This window comes from Jaculus jaculus, chromosome 18 (genome assembly GCF_020740685.1).
Source record: "Jaculus jaculus isolate mJacJac1 chromosome 18, mJacJac1.mat.Y.cur, whole genome shotgun sequence".
Classification (NCBI taxonomy): Eukaryota; Metazoa; Chordata; class Mammalia; order Rodentia; family Dipodidae; genus Jaculus; species Jaculus jaculus.
In genome coordinates, this window is record NC_059119.1 from 9,862,413 (window position 1) to 9,863,147 (window position 735).

Consider the following 735-nt stretch of genomic DNA (forward strand, 5'->3'; position numbering starts at 1 on the left):
AATCTTTGGAGTTCTAAATGCCCTGTGCACTGGGGTGTCCTTATTTTCCTTTCAGGAAATTTCTGCTATAATTTCACTGGATAGATTTTTCTGTGCCTTTGGTCTGTATCTCAGCTCCCTCCGCCTCCTAGGGATTCTTTACTTGGTTCTCTTAATCGTGACCCAGAGCACACAACTGGGGAGGTGGAGACAGAAGGACCCATGCGGCTTGGAGGTTTGGTGGGAAGCTAGTCTAGCCAAAGGAGTGACCTCTAGGTTCAGTGGGGACACCCTACCTCAAAACTAAATAAATAAATAACATGGAGAGAGCAATTGAGGAAGACACTTTGTAGTTAGATGTGCCATAGATTCAGGTGTTTTGTTTTGTTGACCTGGAATTCACTACAGAGTGTCAGAGTGACCTCGAACTCATGGTGATCCTCCTACCTCTGCCTCCTGAGAGCTGGGATTAAAGGTGTGTACTACCACAACCGGCCAACTCAGGTGTTTTATTGAAAGCTTGCAACTTGGGTCTCCAGCCATCTGGCTGGAGGTGTCACTGGGGATAGACCTTTGAGTCCAGCCCAAAGGTGTGTTTGGGGGCACATCTGAATTTCAGCCCAAAGGTATGTGGAGAGGTTTGAGCTTGGAGTGTCCTGCTTGCTGCTTTTGGCGTTTGCTAGCTTTTTGGTTATTTCTCTCTACTTGGATGTATGGAAGCAGTTTTCTCTACCATTGACAGAACATCCCCCTGGA